Source organism: Erpetoichthys calabaricus, chromosome 15 (assembly GCF_900747795.2).
Source record: "Erpetoichthys calabaricus chromosome 15, fErpCal1.3, whole genome shotgun sequence".
In the NCBI taxonomy this organism is placed as follows: domain Eukaryota; kingdom Metazoa; phylum Chordata; class Cladistia; order Polypteriformes; family Polypteridae; genus Erpetoichthys; species Erpetoichthys calabaricus.
The window spans coordinates 87332499-87355484 of NC_041408.2; positions in this window are offsets into that span (position 1 = coordinate 87332499).

A 22986-nucleotide genomic window follows, 5' to 3' on the forward strand; every position below is an offset into this window, starting at 1 on the left:
ACGGGAACGGAGCTTGGAAGCTCAACACTGTAGGGGCCTGTGGTCACCGCCAGGGGGCACCCCAATGCCTTGGGAGCCCTGGACCTCAGCACTTCCACCACACCCGGGAGTGCTGGGGGGAAGAGGATCGGGGACACCCGGAGTGTTTCCGGGTGCGCAGCCGGCACTTCCGCCACACTGGGGAGTGCCGGCGGAAGATTGTCGGGAGGCACCTGGAGCACATCCAGGTGACTATAAAAGGGGCCGCCTCCCTCCATTCGATGGCTGGAGTTGGGTGAGGAGAAAGACAAGGTCTTGGAGAGGCAGGGAGGCGGCCTGAAGAAAGTGAGGCATAGGAGTGTTGGCCTGGACTGTTGGGGATTTTTACACTTGTAAATATTAGTAGTGTAAATAAATGTGTGGTGGTGCTTAAAACATGTCTGTCTGTCTGTGCCCGGGGCTCGTTCCACAACAGATATGACTTATTCATTTGTCATTTGTCATTATGTGAATTTCCCCTTGGGATTAATAAAGTATCTATCTATCTATCTATCTATCTATCTATCTATCTATCTATCTATCTATCTATCTATCTATCTATCTGTCTGTCTGTCTGTCTGTCTGTCTGTCTGTCTGTCTGTCTGTCTGTCTGTCTGTCTGTCTGTCTGTCTGTCTGTCTGTTTTGTCACTGTGTCACTTTATTCACAGGTCCAGTCGCATGTGTGATGTGTTGTTTAGTTAGTCAGATGACTGTCACTGAGGCGTCTGGTGGAGTGGAGCCACTGAGGTTCACTGTTATGGAGTCATTTCAATGTTCGTCTGTCCGTCTTGTTCTGAACTTTGATTTCATGACATTCATGTCAGAGTCTCAGAGGTCTGGAGACCCAAACAAAGCAGACATTTTCAGAGCTGCTTGGTGGAGATTCTTATTAGTTATCTGGCCCTAATAAGCTCCAGAAATGCTGAGAATGCTGTTGAGACTTTAACTGCACATTATTTTGAAGGTTTACTAATATATAATATATAAAATCCAACGTCTGTATGTCTGTCCGTTTTTCACGAGAGAACTACTTCACGGATTTAGATCGGGTTTTTTTCTATAATTTGCTTGAACATTCTGTTTGATTTTGTGACTTCTTACGTTTCGCTGTGTATCGTAGTTCACTTGCCGTACCGATTTTATTTGCCCCGAATCCATGAAGGACGTAGCGGGCAGAGGGGAGGGGGGTTGGGGTCTCCTCACTCACTCACCAGCTTCGAGGGGTGTTCGTTAATCCCGCTTAGCTAGCGAACGAGCGAACAATTGAATTCACCTTTGTTTAATATTTAAAATAAAGTGTTACTTAGGTCTTGATGAGTTTGAGTCCGGATATTCTCTTAAGTGTATGCCACATTGAAAAGATAGACTGCAATTCAGATTGTGGATCGTGATATGATTTTTTGGAAAGATCACCCTCCCCTAATTTGACTAATCAAATTTCTAAATTTATGTACGATTCATTAACCTTTTGGCGAGCTACTTGGAAATGGGTTGTGAGCTACCAGTAGCTCGCGAGTGACGTATTGGAGACCCCTGCTCTAGACGCTGTCCTCCTATACCCTCTGATGAGTGTCTGATTCTGGATGGAGGTCTTGTTGACCATTCTTCCATACAAAATCTGCCAAGTTCAGTTCAATTTGATGGACAACCTGCTTCAAATCATCCCATAGATTTTCGATGATATTCAAGTCGGGACTGTGACGGCCATTCCAGAACATTGTACTTCTCCCTCTGCATGAATGCCTTTGTAGATTTCCAACTGTTGTTGGTATATACAACCTCTGCGTAACTTCAACTTTGTGACTGATGCTTGAACATTATCCTGAAGAATTTGTTGATATTGGGTGGAATTCATCCGACCCTCGACTTTAACAAAGGTACCAGTCCCTGAACTAGCCACACAGCTGCTGCTGGCAAGCTGCATGTTCTGCTTGTCGTTGTTTTAAGAGCTGGGAGCACCTGAAGTGTGTCTGCCAACAGCATTCCAACATCTGCGAGGTTAAATGTCCGTGAACTTGTCTTAAATTGTTTGTAAGTAGGACGTGACATCCAAAAGTCACCATCTCACGGGTTTTGCTTCCTAAGATTGTAATATCTAGTCTTGCGTGTCGTCAAAGTGACTCTCCGAGATGATCTGGTCTCGATCGCGTCGCTCAACCCCCACCCCTGGAGGCGCGCTACGTTCCTACCACTTCACGTCTCTTCCGCTCACGTTGTGAAGATGGGGGGGGGAGCTGAATGCACGCTAAGGAGAAGTGGACGGATCAGCTACTGGCTTTGTGCTGCTTCTGCCGAGATGCCAGTTCTGCTTGTCACTCTCCGCGTCGATCATTTAAAAGCCTGTACAGCAGCTGTCCTTCTGTCTCACTGCCTTGTCTCTCGTGGGATGTCAGATTGTCTTCTGAGAAGATCAAGCCTCATCTCCCTGGTCTGCCTGCCAAGATTTTTTGTATAATAGAGAGATGTTACTCATATCCTTAGCCCAACATCCACATATCATATGTGTTAACAAAATGAGTTTACATGTGTTTAAAGCTTGTGGGACGGGTATTTTAAGGCTTAAACTATAAAAAAAAAATGTTTATTTATATGTTCTTTCTATATCACGGATTTTCACCTATCGCTGATGGGTCTGGAACGTAACTTCCGCGATAGGCAGGGGATCACTGTACCCCCTACTCTTTATGGAGGATGCCCACAGAGTCAGGACCTCGGTTTTACATCTCATCCAAAGGATGACGCCATTTTAACAGCACAGCGTCCCTGTCACTGCACTGGGGGCATTGGGTTCCACATTCAGACCACAGGGTAAGCGCCCCCTGCTGGCTTCACTAACACCTCTCATTGCAGCAGCCCAGGCTTTTTCTGGTTCGTCTCCAGGCCTGTACCTGCTTAACTTCAGGTGGGTTACCTGTTTCTGAAGTGCAGGTGGCATGGCTGCTGGCCAATTTTAAACTGTGGAGCAGATGGGAAAAATATTGTCTCAGACATTATGGAGGGTACTGCACTGCTGAATGAAAGTAAAAGACCTCTGACCAAAACTCTTTTTCTTCTTTGTCGTTGCTATCTAAGGGTCACAACTGCGAATTCAACTACAATGACTGCCTCAGGTCCCCCTGCCCACTTGGCTACCAGTGCGTGGATGGGATTAACAATGTCACCTGTGTGGCAGAGAACCAGGGGACAGAGGAGAAGGACAAAAGCGCCACCCGGAGCTCACTTATCGACGACTCGTCCTCCAGAATAGAAGAAGTCGGATCTAAAACTGAAGGTATGCTGCGCAAAACGAGTCATTGGAAAAGGCCATATTTAAAAGTAATTTGATATTAAAAGGCGTACGCGTTTCCATTTACACTTGAAAGAAACCTGGGAAAGGGGGTTTTTCTCTCTCTCCCCTTTTTCTTTCATTGTGCCGTCTGTGTGGAAGCCGGGAGTATTGTGCGATCTTTGCTACAGTAATTCATTTCTTTCCTTTCCTTAAGGTGAAATGTAATTTAATGTTCGGCCCTTTCATTGGAGAGGCGCGCCGTTACTCAAAAGCTCGGCCATTTCATTCCAAAGGGTGTCCTGCTTATAAGGCTTTGTTGAAATGTGTAGAGATTCTGCTTCACCGTTCCATAAAAAAATGTGTTGTACTCTGTTTCATAAAGAAAATCCGAGCCTATTTCCTTTATTGAACGTATTCTTTGCCTCACAACCCTCTGATGTTGTCATGGAGTGCAGGCACTGACCTATAGACTTATTATGAAGATTACCAGGCCCTGTGTTCATTACTTCAAACTATTTTTATATCCATCCCTTGAAATTTTTGGCCAAACTGAAACGCACAGAGGGGTGGCACGGTGGCGCAGTGGTAGCGCTGCTGCCTCGCAGTTAGGAGACCCGGGTTCGCTTCCCAGCCTGCGTGGAGTTTGCATGTTCTCCCCGTGTCTGTGTGGGTTTCCTCCCACAGTCCAAAGACATGCAGGTTAGGTGGATTGGCGATTCCAAATTGGCCCCAGTGTGTGCTTGGTGTGTTTGTGTGTGTCCTGCGGTGGATTGGCATCCTGCCTTGTGCCCTGTGTTGGCTGGGATTGGCTCCAGCAGACCCCCGTGACCCTGTGTTCGGATTCAGCGGGTTGGACGATGGATGGATGAAATGCACTGAGCATTAAGTTTATCCAATGCAGTCATTAGCCATCGATTTTTTGAAACAACATTTTCAATTGGGGCATTTTGCCCGTCCCGGACAGGCTGGTAGTGCATTGTAGGGCACACTGTGCCATATCAGACCAGTCTAGTGATACCAGTTGAACCAGCATGCGCATTTCTGGAGATACAGGAGGAAATCTGTGAAGACACCGTGAGTATTTTTCAAGCTTTTCGAGAAAACGCAGCATTTTCAATCCAAGTTTGTGGTAAGTAGATTTTCGATCCAAGTGGTACAAGTGGAATGGTAATTAAAAATTGGAGTTTTTGTTTGTTAAATCCGAGCTTCACTCAAACAGTAAAAACGGTAGTCAAAACGTTAGTTCTGAGTGTCACTCAGGCAACGGTATAGACGCGCCTCACGTAATACCCAAGGTTTACTCAGATTTAAAATAGTAAATGCCAACAGTGTTAGACCCAAGTGTGCCACAGCAACCCAGGGGGAGGTAGTGCCCAGACCACACTCACTCCCCTGGTCCTTCCACCATAAACGTGTCCCGGCCAGGCGAGTGTCCTAGCCGTACTTGACGGTTGTCAGTTCAATGCAGGCACCCAGCCTTGCTGAACCCTCAGCCAGGGTTAGAGATAAAGAGGCGGCTTAGGGAGCAGTTTGGTTTTATACCAAGTAGAGGAGCAACTGATGCAGCCTTCTTCTTCTTCTTCTTCTTCTTCTTTTTTTTTAAATAAAGAAACTTTGACACAACCTACATTTTTCGACAAGTATTCTTTAAATACACCAGCTAAAACCAGAATTCCCAGAAGAAACGCTATCCAACTCCCCAATGCAATCAGAATACCTGGATTTCATGGCCTTAAAAGAGTCTGCTCAAGGATGTTTCGTAGAAATGAATTTGGGACAAAGTATAGCAGAGCTGAGCTTATTGATTTTGTTCACCCATGAAAAGCAAATGGAGGAGGCTTGTACTGGAATGGCATATTGCAGACGGCACAACTAGTCCACAGTGGAGCTGACGTTTAAAATGTGGACAGCCAGAAATATTAAACTGGGGTTCTGCCCCGCCCCCAGGTGCTCTGTTTCCCAACAGTGTTACCAGTGGCCCCACCCACCAATACAATACAATACAATACAATACAATTTATGTTTGTGTAGCCCAAAATCACACAAGAAGTGCCACAATGGGCTTTAACAGACCCTGCCTCTTGACAGCCCCCCAGCCTTGACTCTCTAAGAAAAGAAGGAACAATTCCCAAAAAAACTTGTACAGAAAAAATGGAAGAAACCTCGGGAAAGGCAGTTCAAAGAGAGACCCCTTTCCAGGTAGGTTGGGCGTGCAGTGGGTGTCAAAAAGAAGGGGATCATCCATCCATCCATCCATCCATTTTCCAACCCGCTGAATCCGAACACAGGGTCACGGGGGTCTGCTGGAGCCAATCCCAGCCAACACAGGGCACAAGGCAGGAACCAATCCCGGGCAGGGTGCCAACCCACCGCAGAAGAAGGGGGTCATACAATACAACACACAAAACAGAACACAAATAATCTTCAATACAATATAATAGTAAAATAAAAATATTACAAGTACAGAACGGAATTTAACAGTAGATGATATCACATAATATGATTTGGATTTTAGAGTCCTGGAGACCTCAGCCATCAAGCTGCCTCCCCCTATTGGCCATTCCACAGCTGAACCAGCGCTGGGCCAGCCAATCCAATGAAAGGACCCCTGTACTCGATGATTCCTGTGATCCTCCATCAGAGATGACTTTACCTTAGGCAGGCAAAACAACTTGGCAGGTGGGCCATGGCACCAAGTGCCACATTTGAGTACCGAGAAGAGAAACAGAATAGGTGAGGGTTAGTAACAAATTATAACTATCTTATGGGGCGGCATGGTGGCGCAGTGGGTAGCGCTGCTGCCTTGCAGTTAGGAGACCCGGGTTCGCTTCCCGGGTCCTCCCTGCGTGGAGTTTGCATGTTCTCCCCGTGTCTGTGTGGGTTTCCTCCCACAGTCCAAAGACATGCAGGTCAGGTGCATTGGCGATTCTAAATTGTCCCTAGTGCGTGCTGGGTGTGTGTGTTTGTGTGTGAGCGTGCCCTGTGGTGGGCTGGCGCCCTGCCCGGGGTTTGTTTCCTGCCTTGTGCCCTGTGTTGGCTGGGATTGACTCCAGCAGATGCCTGTGACCCTGTAGTTAGGATATAGCTGTTGGATTATGGATGGATGGATGTTACATATGTCAGCGTTTCTCAACCTTTAAGTAATTGCGACCCAAGTTTTCATAACAGTTTTAATTGCGCCCCCCTAACATTTTTTTGAAAGGAGCCCACTAATACCAATTTGTTTTTTTTTAATTAATGATATATCATAGATGCATATTTTATTATACCTACTTAACTTTTATTGAAATTTATCTAACTCTATATTTATTTTTCTAGTATCAGAATGTAGTTTAAGTTAATTTGTTTTGGTTTCAATAGATGGATTTTTCATATTTTCGATTCTTGTTTTCTTTTTTTCACATCTTCGTGCCCCCTTTTTCGTTATTTTTTGTGCCCCACAGTTTGAGAACCACTGACTGATGTTTTAGTGCTAATGACTAACAACAGAGATGCAGTCTGTGCAGTTAATCAGCAGCTCTAGTCGGGGTGTGCTAAACTGAAGTAGTGAGATTTGAGAGCTGAGACCGAAGGGGCATCTCTTATAGTAGCAGGCAGACTAGTCCACAGTTTAGGGGCCTTGTATCTAAAAGCTCAACCTCCCACTGTTATTTTATTAATCCTTGGAATCCTAAGCAGACTGGCATCTTGAGATCTTAATGTGCGCTCTGGTTTGTAAGTCATGATAAGTTAAGACAAGTAAGCCAGACCTTGGCCATTTAATTCTTTATATGTTAAAAGGAGGATTTTGAAATCTGCCCTAAACTTAACCAGGAGCCAGTGTAAGGGTTTAAGAACTGGAGTGATGTGTTCATAGATTTTGTCTGCTGCTGTGCCCCATTAATCAGGTGTTAATCACGTGATGGGAGGAGCATGAAAAATGAAAGAGGGGAGGCCTGATGGCACATTTGTGCTTAGTATCCCTGCCAGGCACTAAACTTTTTCAGATTTGCGTATATAATGTCGCCTGCAGAGGGTGCACCAACTCCCCAAACCCAACTCAAACAGATGCAGACACAAGTTCTTTCACACACACAGATTTTTTATTTTGTTGTGGGAAACTCTTTTCTTCGTTTCCTACCTGCTCACCTTGGTACAGCACAATAAACACAGTAATAGAAGCACAAAGCAGTACACACACTGCAACCCTTTGTCTTCTCTTTCTCTCAGTCTCTGTGCCTCCCTTTGTCTTCCGCCTCCACTCCTCCCAGCAATCGTCGTCCTCTCCCTCCCGACTCTGGCTCCTTGAATGGTGGTCCCTTTTATGCTGCACCCGGGAGCACTCCAGGTGGCCCATCAGCATTATCCGGAAGTACTCCCAGGTGGGGTAGAAGCCCGACGTAGTAGGGCTCCGCAGCTCCTGTAGCAGCCCCCGGTGACACCCATTAAACCCAACAGGGCTGTGCTGTACTCCAACTCCTGTGAAGCCCATGTGGGAATCCGAGGCACTGCTACAACCCAGGGGGGGGCAGCCATTTAGTGCTTCAGGTGAGGTAATGCCCTGTGCGAAGCCTCTCCCCCAGTCCTTCCACTATGGGGGCTTCCTGGCTCTCTTCCACAATGTATATATATATATACATATATATGTACTAGGGGGCTTTGCCCCCTGCTTGGTTTGTGAGCCCACCCCCTCCCTCCAACACCCGGGACATGCCACACGCCAGCCACTTCGCATCTCTGCCGCTCTGCGTCTGAACACACACTTTGGAGATGTGGATGGATCACCTGATTGCTTACTGATCCTCTTGCCGTGCTGCATGTTCTGCCTCTCCTGCTGCACGTCAATCATTTCAAAGCCTGTACAGCAGCTGTCCTTGATTCGCTCGCTTGATTCGCCCTTCCCCCCCTTCCTTATCCAAGGCGCACTAAGCGCCTACCTTTTCGCGTCTCTGCCCGCTCACGTTGTAAATGGGGGGGGGGTTTGGGGGTTGAACGCATGCTAAGGAGATGCGGATGGATCAGCTACTGTCTTTCAGCTGCTGAGCTGCGTGTTCTACTTGTCGCGGCTGCGCGTCGATCATTTAAAAGCCTGTACAGCAGCTGTCCTTTGGTCTCACTGGTTTGTCTTGCGGGACGTGCAAAGTGTCTCTGGTGGGACGTCTAGGCTGATTATTACTTTCCTTATTTTCTGAATTTGCACATAGATTATTATTGTTCTCTCTTGTGCATCCTTTTTTTGCCTTCTTTTCTCTCCAACGCATTCATGTCTCTTTTCAACTAGCTGCTCTTTCTTCTTCGCTTAGTTTTGACGTGCCATCTCGAACATATAACATTTTTAAGAGCTGGGAGCACATGAAGTGTGTCTGCCAATAGCATTCCAACAACTGCGAGGTTAGATGTCCGTGAACTTGTTTTAAATTGTTTTTAAGTAGGGCGTGACGTGCAAAACTCACTGTCTCACAGGTCTTGCTTCCTAAGATTGTAATGCTTAATCTCACGTGAAGTCAAAGTGTCTCTCCAAGATGATCACGTCTCGACCCAAGATTTTTTTATAATATATATATATATATACAGTAATCCCTCACTTATCGCGGGAGATAGGTTCCAAGGCCGACCGCGATAACTGAATTTCCACGAAGTAGGGACACCATATTTATTTAATTATTTAACGTGTATTTGGACGTTTTAAACCCTCCCTGTATTGTTTACAACCCACCCTTTACTCTATTAATAACAGGGACAACTGCTAAGCAATATGAAATCAGTAGATAAGTTTACACTTACTGTATAGCGAAGTACACGTAGCAGCTTGTAGGTGGTCATGACATCATCGACCTTGTTGCAAAGATTCCTAAAGCAGATTCCATCCAGACTACTGCCTTATCACGTCCACTTGCAACTCGTTTTGCACCCTGGTTAAAGTACACTGCTGCTGTAGATCTTATATGCTTTTCCTCCTTTTTAAATAAAAAGAATCGTGGACTCATTGATGCTGTGATGGTGTCCTGCAGCGGTGTAGCTGTTCCCTTCCTTCAGTATATCCAAAACTTTTACCTTTTCTGCAATCATTTGCATCTTCTGTTGGTGCTTGGACACGGCCCCTGAAGCAATAGCACGTTAATGCTGAATGAGTGAGATGAGACTTCCTGGTTAATGCAACACTCCGTCGCTGAGCCAATCAGCAGCACACAGGAACTTAACTACGTGCTCTGATTGGGTAGCTTCTCAGCCATCCGCCAATAGCATCTCTTGTATGAAATCAACTGGGCAAACCAACTGAGGAAGCAAGTAAAAAAGACCCATTGTCCGCAGAACCCCGCGAAGCAGCGAAAAAATCGCGTTATATATTTAGATATGCTTACATATAAAATCCTGCGAAGTCGTGAATCCGCGAAAAGTGAACCACGAGAGTAGCGAGGGATTACTGTATATATATATATATATATTATATATATATATATATATATATATAGTAACAAGATGAGACTTCAGCCACCCATGTAATATGTTCCTGGCTGCAAAAAGTAAAGAATTGTAAGATCAGAGTAGTTTACAAGACTGAGTCCTCAAACAGAACTGAATTCCAGAGGAAGGAAGTGAGACCTTTATAGGAGGTCTGGGGGAAGTGATGTCGTCCCTGGGGCCGGGACAGGAAGTGACGTGTCCCGAGTTGGGCAGTGTGTTTCCTGGTGGATTTCCCAGGAAATGTCTGCAGGGGACTTAGAAAGAGAGTTAGTGCACCCCGCCGCCCCCTGGGGCAGACATGTTACCATTATTCCTTTTAAGCCCTTCAGCTGCCTCCTATTCACATGTGTGTGACAAGACTCCCCTCTCAGTCCAGACCTGTCGGGTCGGACAGCCTGCACCGAGAGGTGGTGAGCCCGAGAGAGGGCATCAGCATTAGCATGACGAGACCCCTGTCGACGAGAATGAGTGAAATATATATATTAGTGTGTGTTTTATATTTATAATGGATATAGACCACTTTGCAGAGATCTGTTTTCAGCATTAAAGAGTCTTGTTTTTTTTTTTTTTCTTTGTTGATCAGTTTCAAAGATGACGGTCTTAAATCCACTGGGATTCAGTGTCGAGAGACAATAAAATGGGGGGTGTGAAGACTTTTTATAGTCCATTATATCTTGCACTTGGTGCATTGTTTAAGTATGGATCTTATGGAAAATAAAAAATCTGAAATCTCACAAGGGAGCACAGCAGGAGACTAAGTCAGATGTGGCAGAAATGAGAATTTTGAGATGGATCTGTGGAGTTACAAAAGAAGGACAGAGCAAAGAAATGAAATGATCAGAGATACAACAAAATTGCGAAAGATGACTAAGTAAGTACAGGAAAAAGAGGTTGAAGTGGGTGTGGGCATGTGATGAGGAAACACAATAAAGAGGTGGGCAAAAGACTGATAGGATTGGAAGTCCAAGGGATTAGGAAGAGAGGGAAACCAATGCGGAGAGTGGATGGATTAAAGTAGAAGAAGATCTGAAGGAAAAGGGTCTGACTGGTGAGGAGGTGTAGGACTGAACTGTATGGAGAAGGTTCATCGAGCAGATCAATCCCACATACAGTAGAAGTGGGAGAAGATGAAAAGGAAGAGAAAAGGAAGAGTCCGATCAACTTCCAATACATCAATAGTTTCGTTTATGCTTTATGTCTTCACCCCAAACGAATTCAGTTCCTTCCCCTCCATTCACGTGTTTCTAAATCATACAAAAGCTCCCTCTGCTTTCATTTCATAAATCTCATCAAATTTAATTCTGAAAAGTTCCAGGTTTTTTCCATCATCAGATTATTTTTAAACCTTTGTGTGTTAAGTATGTAATTTTTGATATTACCTCATCTTCTTCAAATTCTCTTAATTCAGCTATACATCTGCCAAATGAGCTTCATTTATTTTCCCCCACTAAGCTCTCATTCACAGTGCCCTACACATTTTTTTTTTTCACAAAAGCCTTTTTTTGATGGGTTCTGATCAAGTAAACCTAAATCATTTTTAACTTTATTCTAAATTCAAACAGAGTTCCTCAATTTCTAATGTAAGCTGAAAGGGATTTGGGAAACTTGGAAAAGGGTAAAATTGATAGAAACGGCCCTATGGGCAGCTAAGGGAAACCTGCGGACAAAAATGGATAAATTGTGCAAAGAGACACTGAGTGGGATCGGCAACATATGGCTGAGGTTCTGTGGTAAACGTTTTGTTATTCAATGTGCTGTCTCTGCTCTCGGCTAAAGGTCCACCATCAACGAAATCAGCCGTTACCACTCCGACTTTAAGGGTTCAATTTGCGTTTGGAGGACGACCACAATATTGAAATCTCCTCCTAAAATGAAAACAGACATTATCAGAAAGCTCAAGGTTAATTAGTTGAGGATCCCAGCTAAATAAGCAAAACTATAAAAAAAAATAATCATAATAAAAAAACTCTAATTTATTTCTTTGTGTTCCAACTTCCCCAGCACTCCTCTACTTTGTTTAGGCTTGACAAGACTTCAAGCAAAGGGCCATCCACCTGAACAGTTGAAAGTACTGTACCTCCTGTATGGACAGATACAGTAGATAGATAATATGATAGACAGATCGATAGATATTATGATACTATGTAATTAGTAAATAGACATTGAAAGGCACAATATGATAGATAGATAGATAGATAGATAGATAGATAGCTAGATAGATAGATAGATAGATGATAGATAGATAGATAGATAGATAGATAGATAGATAGATAGATAGATAGATAGATAGATTTAATTTTAGTATAGTCGGCAGGATCATCAATTTAGACCTTGCCTCTGTTTAGCTAGTGATACCAGTTTGTTTATTGGTTTTTAAAGTTTGTCCTGTTTCACTACTATGGCTAGTATATATATATAAATATATATATACATGACCTGGAAGAGACTTGTAGCCTATAATGAAAGCTTAAACACGCATGAGAAATCACAAACATTTAGGTTGACATAGATAGATAGATAGATAGATAGATAGATAGATAGATAGATAGATAGATAGATAGATAGATAGATAGATAGATAGATAGATAGATAGATAGATAGATAGATAGATAGATAGATAGATAGATAGATAGATAGATAGATAGATAGATAGATAGATAGATGGGTGGCGCAGTGGTAGCGTTGCTGCCTCGCAGTAAGGAGATCTGGGTTCTCCCTGTGTCTGCGTGGGTTTCCTCCCACAGTCCAAAGACATGCAGGTATTGGTGTATATTGCGGGTTGGAAAATGGCTGACTGACTGACCATATGATAGATAGATTTTAATTTTAGTATAGTCGGCAGGATCATCAAATTAGATAGATAGACAGACACTGTGTAAAAGGTGAGCAGACATGAAAGGCACTATAAATTTGGCTATCCGAGTTACACAGTGTGTAGCCATGTTACATCCCATTTTGGCAGGTAATTCCTGATTGGTTACACCCTAACAGTATTATAATAACACTTAAACACAGACTACACCAGAAGAGTGCCACACTAAACCCAGAACTCTAGAGGTGTGAGGCACTGCACTTTAAATGTTATCAGAACTATTAAGGTTTAAATAAAGAAAGCAAGTCTGTGTCATCGTTTAGTCCAAGGCTGTGGCTTCCACTGTGATGAAAGTGCAAGTTAAATAAAAGGGAATGGAGTCAGAAACAATGAAAGCTTCAGACACACAGCAGTGAGTTTCATGTGGTTAGACGGAAAACAGATGAATGTTCCTTAAAGTCCACTTGAAGCCCACTTGACAAGTGATGTTAGATTGGTTGGATCAAAAGTCAACAGGAATCTGCTGGACTGCACTTCTGCACTGTTTCAATCAATCCCAGCACTTGTTATATTGTTAATTAACGAAACTGAGTCGGTGGCAGGCAGCATATTTTAAGTGTTTGGCTGTGAGATCCCCGCAGACACAACAGCTTTTTTGATGTTTTTTTTTTTTTTGGATTTTGTTTCTTTTTCAGAGAAATGAGGATTACATTCATCAAACCATGGAATGGTTGTAGTGGCATTTATCAGAAAAGATTGCAAGAAGAGATTTCAGTAGGGCGGGTAGTTTTTACCCTGATAAGTCAGCACTGGAGTTCATTGTTGACTCCTTGCACCTGGAGAGTTGTGGTGATTAATTCACAGTGGACTCCATCACCACTGGATGTATTGCATCTTGGTCAATAGAGAGTGGGTTATGGGCGGCACGGAACTTCACCGGCACACAGCTACCTACTAATCTATTTATACAGTGAATTCATAAAAGTTTTTCAGGTAACACTTTAGTTTAAGTACCATAGGAATGCATCTATTACTAATTCCCTATTATTTAAAAGACCTTAACAAAATGCTTCTTTTGATCTTCATAACAGTAGTATTTGGGTTATTCATGTCTGTGCTGTGTGGCGTACTGACATGCTGGCAAAATGACTTGTTAACATGAAGGAGTCACAGCTAATTATACTACAGAAAATAGAGACTTTCATGAGAAATGTGCCTCTGTTAAGCCACCACAGTCCACACCAAAATGACGTTTTGTTAGTTGGTCCCATTGCCGAGATGAAGAAACACTTTACTGAAGTTCTACTGAATCCTTCAGTGGATATGAATACCCGACCTACTGATATTGTGTAAGTGCTATGAAGACCCACAGAAGAGTAGATCTCCTCAAGCCCGATTAGAATGAATGGGTAGCATCTGTAAAATGCCATCCTCAGGTCTCGCCACTCATGTTCTGTGGGGTTTACGTCTGAGCTTTAGCTGTGCATCTCAAGGACACTCTGAGACTCGTCCTGACACCAGGGTTGCCTTGGCTGTATGCGGCAGGTTATCGTGTTGCTAAAAGGTTGTCACCCCACTTCAAGGAGGTGTGCACTCTGGAGAAGGTTTAATTTGGGGCCTCTCTGCATTTTGCCTGCATTCTATCCAGTCTCTCTGAACCTGCTGCTGAGAAGCACCGCCATAGCTTGATGTCACCACCATCACCACCATCCTTCTCCTTAGTGATGCTATTGGGCAAGGCAGGAGCAGTGCCAGGTCTCCTCCAGACATGATGCAAAGAGGACGCTATCTACCTATCTCTGTAATATATAGTGCTCTTCACATCCGTGTATCTACTGTATCTATAAATCTGTTACCTTTCACAAATATCTATCTATCTATCTATCTATCTATCTATCTATCTATCTATCTATCTATCTATCTATCTATCTTGTCTGTCTGTCTGTCTGTCTGTCTGTCTGTCTGTCTGTCTTAGCACCTTTCACATCTGTCTGTCTATATATATATCTGTCTATCTGACATATAGTGCCTTTCACATCTGTTTGTTTGTCTGGCTATTATATAGCGCCTTTCATTATCTATCTATCTATCCATCTATCTATATATCTATCTATCTATCTATCTGTCTGTCTGTCTGTCTGTCATAGCACCTTTCACATCTGTCTGTCTATATATATATCTGTCTATCTGACATATAGTGCCTTTCACATCTCTTTGTTTGTCTGGCTATTATATAGCACCTTTCATTATCTATCTATCTATCTATCTATCTATCTATCTATCTATCTATCTATCTATCTATCTATCTATCTATCTATCTATCTATCTATCTATCTATCTATCTTGTCTGTCTGTCTGTCTGTCTGTCTTAGCACCTTTCACATCTGTCTGTCTATATATATATCTGTCTATTTGACATATAGTGCCTTTCACATCTGTTTGTTTGTCTGGCTATTATATAGCACCTTTCATTATCTATCTATCTATCTATCTATCTATCTATCTAATCTATCTATCATCTATCTATCTATCTATCTATCTATCTATCTATCTATCTATCTATCTATCTATCTATCTATCTATCTATCTATCTATCTATCATTATATTATATGTCATCCTAAATGATTGTGATTTCTCATGCGTGTTTATTGCTTTTATTATTGGCTACAAGTCTCTTTCAGGTCATGTATATATATATTTATATATATATATATTAGCCATAGTAGTGAAACAGGACAAACTTTAAAAACCAATAAACAAACAGGTATCGCTAGCTAAACAGAGGCAAGGTCTGCTCCAAAACATGGCAAGAGGTAGAGCGTTTCGAACGGAGGCTGGTGTGAGAGTGAGGAGGTCCCGGCCTGGCTCCCCACTCCTGACGTCACGCTTCCCCCTCCCCTTGGCCCACTTTGTGTCTCTCATGATTAGCACAAATATATCGTTCCTGCAAGCGAACTATGATTCTTAGCGTGATGAGAGAAGTCGCAAAATCAACCGGAATGTTCAAGCAAATTATAGAAAATCCCGATCTAAATCTGTTAAGTAGTTCTCTCGTGAAAAGCGGACAGACAGACAGATGTTCGACTTACTGTATTTACACATACATACAGTACTTAAATATATATATCAGTCAATCAGCCATCTTCTAACCTACTGATTTCCAAACAGGGTCACAGGAAGATATATATATATATTGTGATGGATGTCCGGCTAAATATTCCGGCCCACACCTCCAGGCCGCCAGTGGGAGCCCTCCCAACAGCATAGAGGTTCCCCGAATTCCAGCAGGGCCTTATGGACCTTGTAGTTTGTATACACACCCCTGCTGGATACCTTGGGGACCACCGGGAGTCGCTGTAGGGAGGCTGTCAGACTCTTTCGTGCCCTATAACCCGGAAGTGCGTCACGATCACATGACAAGAAGAAACGACGTGCTTCCGGGTTGAAGAAAAGGACTTTTACCCTGACCCGGAATTAATGAGGGACTTGTGGATTGTTGGATAGGAACACCTCCGGGTCCAGGGGGTATAAAAGGACTGTGAGAAAGCCCAGACACCGAGCTGACTGGGAGTAAGGGTGGCGAAGTGTCTGGGAGAGGAGGGAGGGTATTTGTGCTTGATTATTGATTATTGCTATTTGTATGTGTAGTGTGGAGTGGAGGTGTGCTTAGTGCATACTATTATTATAAAAATAAAAAGTCTTGGACTTTTACCTGGTGTTTGGCGTGGTACCTGAGGGTTTGAGAGGTCGATAACAGCCTCTACTGCTACAATATATATATATATATATTACACACAGATACAGACATTTATATAAAGTAACTTTCGCAGTCTCAGGTCCACCACTGTTCCATTGGTAAATGACTCCCTGGGAGTGAGTGAGAAGTCGGCGTTTCTCACACATCGCTAGCTTTTCCTTTTCTGAGTACCGCAGCATGTCCTGACTGCGGCCAGTTGACACTGTCACACTGTCACATAATAAGCAGGATCTTCCCTCCCCATTCCCCAATCTCCCATGAGAGCCGAATTCTGCCGACAGGGAGCCTTTTGAGCAGAGCGTCTGACTTTGCAGCCGCATTTTTGGATCAGTCGCTAGATAATGAATGCAGTGCTAAAGTGTCGGGGTTTAATGAGCGAGTCTACTGATTTGAAATCGTTTCAATAAGTAGCCTTTTTGGCACTTTCACTTTGAAAGCTTAATTATGAGAACATTGGCTGATTTATTTGATCTTGGACTCGGCTCTTAAAACAGAGGTTGTTTTTATGTTGTTTTTTCCTTTTCTTTTTTTTTTTATTTGGCTTTTGTTTATCTCTTCGAAATTTCTCACCGCGTCATTCTAAATAGCAACAAGTCTGGAGCTAGAAAAACAAAAACAAAAAAAAAAATGGTTTCCTAGCACGTCAGTCAGATGAAAAGCAGTTGGCAATGTCAGGGCCGGCCTTGACGGATGTCTGTATGGAGTTCCATAAATAAAATAAAAAAAAGAGCGGCAAATTAGTGTTTGCTGTTTGATTTGTGACAATGCAGTGCAAGTTTCTTGACGGAGTTAAGACAAGTGGCCTAAAGAAACACCACCATGAGCTAAATCACCGGACTCTACTGTAGCAGCAATGTGTCTTTAGTTTCTGTCTCTCTCTCCGTTTCTTCCATCTTGTCACCATCCAATAGTGAACCCTGTGTGCCTGCTGCTTACTGACATTTGGAGATGGGAGAACAGAGTTTACAAATCTTAGTCTCACCTGGGGCAAAATAGAAATTCAATGAGTCAGTCACTTTCTGTTTGCATAGTGCCCTACATAATGAGCAGGGGGTCTCATTTATGGACTCGAGCGTGATAATATACATACAGTGATCCCCGCTATATGCAGATTTCTTCTGTGGAACATATCTACTTTCTGCGGTTTTATAGTGATGGTTTTTTATGAGTTTTTGACAACTTTTTACGTTGAAATAAGCGTTTTTTCTATGCTAAACTATTAATAACAACAATGTATTACTGTAATTATAACTTATATACCTGTACTGTATATAAATAAAAATGGAGTAAAAATTCAATAAGTACATCCCCTGTAGTGTACTTTGCAGCCAATTCATAACAAAGCATACAGTTTTCAGAAGTCACTACGTGTGCTAGACAAAAGTTCGTTAGAACAATATTATAATTTATAATAACTAATGTATACGTAACATTTAAGCAATACACTAGTATATCATAAAACATACTGCTATGTACAGGAATACGTAGACAGAGTCACAATTCATAACGAAATGTACATATGCTTTTCATTTGTCACTACGCATTTTAGACAGGAGTTCGTTAGAACAATACGTATTATAATTTATAATAAGTATAACATAACTGCTGCGGTGGGTTGGCGCCCTGCCCGGAATTGGTTCCCTGCCTTGCGCCCTGTGTTGGCTGGGATTGGCTCCAGCAGACCCCCGTGACCCTGTGTTCAGATTCAGCAGGTTGGAAAATGGATGGATGGATGTACATATGCTTTTCATTTGTCACTACGCGTTTTAGACAAGAGTTCGTTAGAACAATACATATTATAATTTATAATAAGTATAACATAACTGCTGCGGGGGTTGGCGCCCTGCCTGGGATTGGTTCCCTGCCTTGCACCCTGTGTTGGCTGGGATTGTGTGGTGAAGCTGAGGAGATCACCATAACCACATAGTGTCCAGATGCCATGTACTGGACTGAAGGAATATCTTGAACAACATTTATTTCTGTCACACATTTTCATACAAATGATGGAGCTCAAAGTGCTTTACATAAAGAAGAAGAGAAAAAAGACAAAATAAATAAGAAATTAAAATTAGGGAACACTAATTAACATGGAATAAAAGCAAGGTCAGATGGCCAGGGAGGACAGAAAAAAAAAAAAAAAAAACTCCAGGTGGCTGGAGAAAAAAAATAAAATCTGCAGGGGGTCCGAGGCCACGAGACCACCCAGCCCCCTCTAGGCATTCTACCTGACATCAATGATCTCAATCAGTCCTCATGGTATTCAGAGTTTCACAGGGAAGAACTTGATGATGACGGTCATGTGGACTTCTGGCCTGAACGTTACGACAAGGTCGGTAATTTGCGTGTACTGGGCACTATGTCAACAGCTGGTGTTCCGATGACGGACAAGTGGTACGAGCCACACAGCAGACGCGGTCGTTGATATGAAGACTTGTGTCATCATGTGGGACAAGACCAATCCCACAGACCGTACCATCACCGCCAATAGGCCGGGCACTCGTGCTCCACGACAAGAAGAGCAAGTCAGGCGTATTCATCGATGTTGACGATCCCAGATGACAACAACATCCTGAGCAAGGAGGCAGAGAAGATCATCTTATATTTGAAGGTCTACTCGTGGAAGTGTGTGTGTCTGTCTGTCGGCCCGGCGGGCCCGGGAGTGCAGGCGGCAGCATGAAGCTCGAAGAGCCGGCAAGGTGGCCGCCCCAAGTTATCGAGTCGGAAGAAGAAATGCAGCATGAAGCTGAAAGAAAGGGACTCTATTGCCAAAGTGAAGACAAATGAGAGAAACCCTCGCTTAGCCGCTAATAGACGAGGGCGGCGAGCACGTCCGCAAAATGAAACCTCAGAGGAGAGAGAAACTCACTTAGCCGCTGATACACGAGGGGGTGAGCACGTCCGCAAAACGAAACCTTATAGGAGTGAGAAACTCGCTTAGCCGCTGATAGACGAGGGAGCGAGCACTTCCGCAAAACGAAACCTCAGAGGAGAGAGAAACTCACTTAGCCGCTGATAGACGAGGGCGGCGAGCACGTCCGCAAAACGAAATCTTAGAGGAGAGAGACCCTCGCTTAGCCGCTAATAGACGAGGGCGGCGAGCACGTCCGCAAAACGAAACCCTAGAGGAGAGAGAAACTCTCTTAGCCGCTGATAGATGAGGGGGCGAGCACGTCTGCAAAACAAAACCTTAGAAGAGAGAGACCCTCGCTTAGCCGCTAATAGACGAGGGGGACGAGCACGTTGACAAAGTGAAATCTCAGAGGAGAGAGAAACTTGCTTAGCCACTGATAGACGAGGGCGGCGAGCACGTCCGCAAAACGAAACCTCAGAGGAGAGAGAAACTCAGTTAGCCGCTGATAAACGAGGGCGTCGAGCACGTCTGCAAAACAAAACCTTAGAGGAGTGAGAAACTCGCTTAGCCGCTGATAGACAATGGGGCGAGCACGACCACAAAATGAAACCTGAGAGGAGAGAGAAACTCACTTAGCCGCTGATAGACGAGGGCGGCGAGCACGTCTGCAAAACGAAACCTGAGAGGAGAGAGAAACTCACTTAGCCGCTGATACACGAGGGGGGTGAGCACGTCCGCAAAACGAAACCTTATAGGAGTGAGAAACTTGCTTAGCCACTCATACACGAGGGGGCGAGCATGTCGGCAAAACGAAACCTCAGAGGAAAGAGAAACTCACTTAGCCGCTGATAGATGAGGGCGGCAAGCACGTCCACAAAACGAAACCTCAGAGGAGAGACAAACTCACTTAGCTGCTGATAGACGAGGGCGGCGAGCACATCCACCAAACGAAACCACTGACTCTGCATTTAAATTTTTAAAAACATTAAATATAAAGTCCTAGAGATCGAAGTTGGACGTATGTGGAACACGAGGTCAAGAGTAGCACACTGGGAACCATCAAGAGCCGAGTTCCAGGAGCAGCTGGACAAACTCCCGTGTAGAGACCATGCAAGAAGAGATCCAGAAGATCGCACTCCTCATCACAACCCACATTCTTCGACGAGTACCTAGCTGAACAATGCTCTGAGTTCAAAGCCTGAGGGGTCTGCTTGACCTCTGCCGAATGTACAGTAGAGCGGAGAGGAGGATGGTGATAATAACAATACTAATAATATTTTTTATATAGAACCTTTTCTCTCCTTTTAATTAGTTCATGTTCTTGAATGGCACTTAGTGTGTCTGGTGGCTCCCTCTAGTGGCTACAAGCTGCATTGCTGCTGGACACATACATTCATTTCTCAATAGGCCTTGGATTTGTTTGTTCAACTGCACATAATACACACTTAAATATTCACTTTCAAGTCAGTGGCAGCTCTGCTGTTAGAAAAAGCAACCTAAAAAAATCAGAAAGCCACCGGAGTCATGCTAGTATGTAGGTGGGAAACAAATTTTTGAAGAAGTTTAGTTTAAGTTTTTTTTTTGGTCAGTTGGCATGAACCTAACTAAAGGAAACGCTGCATCAAGCCCACTGAAATCCTGACAAACTTGTAACGCTGCAGGCAGGCCAGACACGGTGTTATTATGCAACGAGTTTACTGGAATATATACTGTACATATATTTGCTTGCCGGTGCCTTTTACCCACAGTGACTTACGTATTGAAATGCGATTATTTTTATTGTTTCCACATTCAGTGCACTGGCAGGTGAATTCATCTGTTTAAGGTTACCACTGGGCATGTAGCGAGTATTTCTACGGTGTGCAGGTAGGCCACATTGTCACTTCTATATCCCACAAAATCCAAAACTTGCTATCACGTCTCAGTCCCCCCCTTCACACAGAGGAGAATCCACAGATCAAGATGAAGTGACTTTCTCAGTGCCACTGCGTGCTGCCACAGGGAAGAACAACTCCAGCCACCCGGTCAGGGCATTTCAGATCACATATCAGGCTATTGAATGCCACCAATTTGGTGGGAATATTCTGTCACTCCACAGCTTACATTAATTTTTTTTCTGCATGTTGTCACTGTCACCCCCAGCAGACATTTAAAAGCAGGAGAAAAAAAAGAATTATGGGAAGACACAATATTGTCTGGGTGGCACGATGGCAGAATAAGTCATGCTGTGGCCACTCAAACTCAACAATCAGGGTTTCAGCATTGTGCTTGATTATTGTCAGTGTGGTGTCACCACAGATACACAGACAGACAGACAGAACAATTTAAAAAGTCTGTTTTCCTGTCAGTCAGTAGGAACTGGCACAGAGCACCGCAGTCCCAAAGTCACTAGTCCAGTGCTTCTCAAGAACTGACACGGCCTTCCTCATGACGTCCATAACACAGGCGCCAGTGAAGCACGATACAGATGTCTTGTGAGTGTCAGTCAGAAAGTTCAGGCTGTGAACAGTATCTCGATGGCGGTCAGCAAAGGGGAGCTGCAGGGGGCAGATATATCAGGCTGGGAATGTGCGGGCAGACTGCAGGTGGTAAACGGCCCCTGGCGCTGTCACAGTCCATCTGCTTCAGGTAGAATGAAGAAGACCCAGCTGAAGACACCGTGTGGCCGGCTTACAAACTGTGAAAGACTCCGAGGCGGCAGAAGTGCTTTCAGTCAACTGCAGGCGTTCTTTCTCAGTGTTTAGTTTCATTTGCTGTGTGAGGAGGTCCTGAGATGTCTTTTCTGTGTCTTCGTACTCTCTGCAAACATGCAAAAGGTTGGAGCATGTTGTGTACCTTCGGCCATCTTAGATAGAGAGGAAAGGCACTATATAATAGATAGATAGATAGATAGATAGATAGATAGATAGATAGATAGATAGATAGATAGATAGATAGATAGATAGATAGATAGATATGAAAAGCACTATAAAATAGATAGACAGATTGATAGATAGATAGATTTTAAATTTTCGTATAGTCGGCAGGATCATCAAATTAGATAGATAGATAGATAGATAGATAGATAGATAGATAGATAGATAGATAGATAGATAGATAGATAGATAGATAGATAGATAGATAGATAGATAGATAGATAGATAGATAGATAGATAGATAGATATGAAAAGCACTATAAAATAGATAGATAGATAGATATGAAAAGCACTATAAAATAGATAGATAGATAGATAGATAGATAGATAGATAGATAGATAGATAGATAGATAGATAGATAGATAGATAGATAGATAGATAGATAGATAGATAGATAGATAGATAGATAGATAGATAGATAGATAGATATGAAAAGCACTATAAAATAGATAGATAGACAGATTGATAGATAGATAGATTTTAAATTTTAGTATAGTCGGCAGGATCATCAAATTAGATAGATAGATAGATATGAAAAGCACTATAAAATAGATAGATAGATAGATAGATAGATAGATAGATAGATAGATAGATAGATAGATAGATAGATAGATAGATAGATAGATAGATAGATAGATATGAAAAGCACTATAAAATAGATAGATAGATAGATATGAAAAGCACTATAAAATAGATAGATAGATAGATAGATAGATAGATAGATAGATAGATAGATAGATAGATAGATAGATAGATAGATAGATAGATAGATAGATAGATAGATAGATATGAAAAGCACTATAAAATAGATAGATAGACAGATTGATAGATAGATAGATTTTAAATTTTAGTATAGTCGGCAGGATCATCAAATTAGATAGATAGATAGATAGATATGAAAAGCACTATAAAATAGAT